Genomic DNA, 5,462 nt, shown 5'->3' with positions numbered 1-5,462 from the left:
AAATAAGTAATCTACCCAAAAACCGACTTTCTTCACCCACTCAGTTTAACCAATTTCGTCAAAATTTTCACTATCGATTCTATACATTCAAAAAACAATCTTAAGCAACATCCTAACATCAAATATCAAATGGAAGAGATGACCACGTATCAGGGAATCCTTTTTTATTACATGTAATAAAGTTTTCTATAAATGGTGCGTTTTATTGTCTGTGCCATCAATAGATATTCTTGTCTTGACACATTTGATAGTTCACGTTAGTGGAAAGAGTGGCGGAGAGTTTTTTTCTAGTTCTTTTCTTCCGTTCTACGCTCTTGATTTCAGAACTGGCAGTCAATGTAACATTAGAAGCATATTAAATTTATTCTTTTTGGACCGAATTTTCTTATAGCGCGTTGATAAAAGACGCTAAATGGAAAAAATTAAGCCAAAAGTGTTAAATACACTTTGAAACAGTTTTATTTTATAATTTCGATAAAACTATCGCCAACGTCCATACCACGTTGAATACACCGGTTCTCGTCCGATCACCGAAGCTAAGCAACGTCGGGCGAGGTCAGTACTTGGATGGGTGACCGCCTGGGAACACCTCGTGATGTTGGCTTCTTTTATTTTCGTAGGGATAAAAAATAAAAATTATTTTTTGAATCACTTAACAAAACAAGTCTTGTTTTGGTTTCGAGAGATCAAACGTACACCAGAATCTCTGTACAATAATTGCGGGGTCCCTAGTTTCCTTGCAAAATACATTATCAACTTTCTTAAAAAAATATTCATTATAATAAATAAATAAATAATGTTTCAGGAAAATGTCATGAAATTCATAATATTTAAAACTTAGTGAACTGTTATCACATCGAGAATAGCTTATATAAGATGGAGAGAAGAGAAGGAGCTGAACCAGATGAGACTTAATTAAAACATATTTTGCCACTTAATTTATATTTAGGGAATTTTAATATTTGGTCCCTGCGTAGTACGATATTATCCTTCTTCCTCTTTTAAATTGGTCTCTTAAAACTTTAATAGACGATGAAATATAATATTTGTGTCGAGAAAATCTATTATACTGTTATGATACCATTATAAATTATAAATTCATCGAATCACACATCCGGGTGTCCATTGACACCTCTTTTTTTGACGTTTATAAGTGTACATTGTGTTACAAATGAATAAATGATTTTAACTTTAACCAGAAGTTAACGTATGAAGTCTGATGCGGACAAGGCTAAACTGTTACCGCAGTTACTCGGGCGATTGTTGGTGGCTCCGTGGGGCTTTAGTGGGTATGCACAGTGGCGAGTCCCACATAACCCTTCACAGGCAACCGTGCCGCGGGAGGGTAAGCGTAACGCATTTCCTCACGAAAAAAAAACCTATGAAGTCTGCTCATTAAGGCAGAGACTTAGATTTAAAAAAATATTTTTAACAAAATTAAAAAAAAAAAAACAGCTGACCTATTACTGCTATTTAGATATTTGACGTTCAAATATTATATCACTACAGCAGGCCAAAATACGTGTCTAGTAATCGTCGGTGATCCATTTGCCTATTTAAAAAATAATTGAATCCAAAACTTGCTGTTATGCGCAAATAAAGAAATTTTAGCTGACATAGATATTTTATAAATAACTTTCGATTCGAAGGCCACGCTAACCGAATTACCTTGGTTGAGGAAATTAGGTTATGAATAATATCTATAAAATACTATCGCACGATCGACATGCGATCTCGATAGAAAATATCGAGTGCAGTGTCGTTGTCTCTTGTTTATTGCAACCCAGAAAGGGCTAAAGATCATGGAAAAGGATTCTAATTAAGTGTGTTGATTGATAAGTACATTACAAATTTTTAATTTCGAAAAATACATTTATGAGATAGATAAATCACCATTTAAATTAAGATAATTAATTAGCTGATCCGGCAAATGTTGTTCTACTCTATATTATTTCAAAAAAACAATTTTTTAGTACAATAAAAATATCTATATACTATAATACAAAATAGGTTGATAGTAGAGGGATGAAAATTAAGGGTTGACTGACGGCCAACTCCATTAATGGAGATGCACTAAAAGAAGAAGCTCCTTCCAGAAGCTCAGAAGTTTCTTGGGAACTTTGCAGGCAGGTCGTCGGAAAGCCATGTATTACAAAGACTGTATACTACGTGACTGATTCCTCTGTGCTTAAACAACCTCTGCACAAGGGACTGTCGTGGCAAGGACAAAGATATGTTTATTTAGGAACCATAGAACGTAGACCGTAATTGTCCCTATCAATCAATCACTTAACCTTAGGCAAGCCTGTCAATTTGAAGAGCCTAATAAATATATATTTGATGTTTAAATAGATTTTAAAGACGGAAGAGTTTTTTTAAAAGTCTGCTTTAGCTACTATTTTATTTTTGATTGTTTTTCACTTTTTATATAATTCTAACACAGTATATTAGCGACGGAATTTCTACTGTAGTCTCACCACGATGTTTTGATGTTTGAATGAAATTATATTAAGTAAGAGGCAGTTTGATATACTAGAGGATATATGCGACGACGAAGGCGAAGGTTGTGTGCGATAACACGGGCCAGAACCAGTTGGTTGCACAGAGCCCTGTTAACAGACATTGCCTAATTAATGCTCTCTCTGACACATTACATATTTATATCTGACATCTTTATATGTTAGCATTTAATATTACATATATAATTTTTAATTTCGACTCTATCATATTGGCATTATGTTCATTGTAAGTGCTTTTTTGTGAATCATTAATTTAATGATTTTACTGTAATAAAAGCCTCCTCCATACATTTTGAACCAGCAATAGCGACAATCCTAAGAATGTAAGTACAGTTGCATTCATAAAGTCTTATCTTGGCTATTGGAAGGGAATATATTTTTACTGATAGCAAGTAGACAGGCGACCTTTGTGGATTTATGTGTTGCCGGCTTTCTCGGTTTCTAGGTAAGGATATAACTTACCTAGGATATTGCTGCTATAGCTTTCTTTGTACGGAGTTTATAGATATATATGCTTTTGCGAGCTTAATATATGTGGGTTAGCTTTTACAATACATTTCCATTTTAATTCATATATTATTGACCCGAATGAACGTGTGGTTTTTGCCAATAGAGGGCGTTAGGAAGGCTTAGATGTAAAATTTTGGTTGTATGTAAATTTATTGACATATACCATATATATATTAAACAGATCGCGAAAAAGTGCGAAATACACAAATCCTGAGAAAATTTAACTATATCATTTATGTAATTCATATCAAACATCCAAGTCTGGCAACCATAAGTATGATTTCTGTAAATTAAAATAAGTTTATTTAGTTTAGATGCGTCTTAGGGCATGCTTATGAATGTCAAGATTTTCTACAAAATTCGTAAAGGGCAAGAGTACGCTATCAGTTCGAAAAACTACTAGGAAGACTTGTTCTGAGAAGAACGGGCAAGAAACTCAGCAAGATTTACCCTCCCTCTATATAACAATTTTTCAAAGGAAAATGTCATAAACCACTACGTCATTAATGATAAACAGTTCCTTGTGCACCCAATATTTTTCCAGCACATCGCTATTCCTGTATGTCTTCCGTATTTTTTTCTTTTCTAAATAATTTGTTCAGTAGAAATGCTGGGATGGCAGAACATAGAAAATGGTGGAATTCCTTAGAGGAGGCTTTTACTCGTAGGGTTATATATTTATACACATTTTTATTACATACTTTTTATGCCTCCTGTATGTGTTAGTATGTTAACGCAATACAATAAAACTATATTATTAATAATATCTGTGTAAAAGTTAAAAATAATAACACACAAAGATTACATTTTTTACGTTACATATAAAGTAACGGGTGTATTGAATTTTCGAAAAGACTAGTTAAAATGGCGTGTAACATGACAAAGGATTAGCTTTTAACTACTAATGAATGCAAGTTAGATGTTAATTTAACTCATTAACAACTACAACTAAGACAATTAGGTTGCTCTCTTTGCTAACTATTTTTATGTTTTAACTTTTAACGAAAACAATTTAAGCTTATTTTAAGGCTTTGTAAGTTTTACCCCTATCCTAAAAAGCTCATCGTTTAATTAACCCATGAACATTGTAAAGATACGGTATTAAAAAGTCGTACACTATTTAACTTTAACTAAGATTATCATTAAATAATTAGAAATTATAAAAATATTCAGGTATACTGTATTTAGTTTGTCGCTAGCCGATTGTCAAGAGCGCATATCGCCAGTAGGAGTAGGTACAGATAGGAATCGTATACATTGTATAGAGTTGTACAAATATAAACATAGTATTTAACAAGACTATTTTTGACAAATTAAGTAAGCAATGAAGTTTTTTTCCACCGCTACGAACCCGCTAAATCTTTGTATAATTGTATGTTTCAAATCCCAAACTCAATCATAGACAGTTTAATTTATAAATATTTGAATTTCGAATCGGTTTCATTTCCGAAAACTACGATTTCGCTACGTGAAGTTCGGAATAAGTGATGCATGATCACGGGTCGAGTGTACCACTTGTTATGTGAAATTCGACTTTATTATATGATAATAAGGTTTTAAATTCATCGCATGCTCGAGGGTCCGTGAATAGTCTGTCCGCCAAATGAACAAGTCGCTTTATTATGTACGTTATTCAAATCGTGCCAATATTCGTGTACAGGTTGTTTTGTAATATATTAATAATAATAATAATCAATGGCGCCTTTTTAGGTCTGGGCCTCAGATGTCTGTAAGTACCTGTTTCATGACCATCAATCTAATCTAGGCAAAGAGGTAATCCTTCTGTGTTATACCCCAAATATTGACGTATGTCAGGATACGTCAATATTTGGGGTCTAAGGCAAACTGTTTGCCACATAAACACACACATCTGCGCTCATGGGCAGTTTCAATCTGGTAACTGTAAGCTGAGGAAATATTGATATTAATAGAAATACTATAGAATAAGCCATAAATGTCTATGGAATTTATTGGTAAGTGACTAAATTTATCATTTTATTTATCTATGGAATTAGTGCAATAGTTGGCAAACGGGCAAGAGGCCTAATGCAAAGTGATACCGACGTCCTTAGACATTGGTAGAAGGCCCCGCAAATGCGTCGGCGGCTTTTAAGAATCGGTACGCTCTTTTATTAAAACCCATTATGCCGATTACTCAAGTTTTTCTATTAGCTATTTTTTGCCTAATTGGTGGTTTAGTATTCCTTACAATTTAGATAATAAAAAAAAAAAAATTTGTACTTTGTTTATTTTGGACGATATAAAATAAACAAGGTCCAAAAAATCTGATATTAGAAAGGGTTCTTAAATGTAACAATGTTAACAAATCAATACAAGATATAAATTGTAATAAAATTAATTAAAATTAATGTGAACATACTATATAATAGGCCGATAGATATTGTAGCGCCTAGAAAGTGGTGCCTTTTCTTC

The 5,462-nt window shown here is 33.0% G+C and overlaps 1 non-coding gene across 1 annotated transcript; it reads left to right on the top strand.

Annotated features, from left to right (window-relative positions):
* Positions 1–485: 485 nt before the first annotated feature.
* On the top strand, positions 486–604 carry LOC123689769. The gene has a single exon (XR_006750655.1). It is a non-coding gene; the product is annotated as a 5S ribosomal RNA (ribosomal RNA).
* Positions 605–5,462: the final 4,858 nt, after the last annotated feature.

Source organism: Pieris rapae, chromosome 14, assembly GCF_905147795.1.
Source record: "Pieris rapae chromosome 14, ilPieRapa1.1, whole genome shotgun sequence".
In the NCBI taxonomy this organism is placed as follows: Eukaryota; Metazoa; Arthropoda; class Insecta; order Lepidoptera; family Pieridae; genus Pieris; species Pieris rapae.
This window is presented reverse-complemented; position numbering and strand designations above follow the sequence as displayed.